This window comes from Salvelinus sp. IW2-2015, unplaced genomic scaffold (genome assembly GCF_002910315.2).
Source record: "Salvelinus sp. IW2-2015 unplaced genomic scaffold, ASM291031v2 Un_scaffold1780, whole genome shotgun sequence".
Lineage (NCBI taxonomy): Eukaryota > Metazoa > Chordata > Actinopteri > Salmoniformes > Salmonidae > Salvelinus > Salvelinus sp. IW2-2015.
The window spans coordinates 9,886-10,288 of NW_019943156.1; positions in this window are offsets into that span (position 1 = coordinate 9,886).

Here is a 403-nt window from a genome sequence, read left to right on the forward strand (position 1 = left end):
ACGTTTTGCCGTATGACTTGGGTGGCTGAAATCTTTGAACAATTTTTTGGGGCTTCCATCTGACACTATCTGGTATAGAGGCTCCTGCATGGCAGGGTGTCGGCCCCAGTGGATGAACTGGGCCGTATGCACTTACCCTCGTGTAGAGGGTAGTGGCCTTGCGGTTCGAATGGCCAAGGAGTTTGACCCATACTCAAGATGGTGATGCAAGCCAGTCCAAGATGCTCTCATGGAGGAGCTGAATAACTTTTCGAGGAATCTGATGGCCAATGCAAATATTTTTCAGGCACCTGAGGGAAGAGGCATGTCGTGCACACTTCCAGACTGTGTTGATGGTGTTTTGGAAGCATGATAGGTGTTGGAACACCCTGTCGACGTGAATGGGATCAGCTCTTTTGTCTTG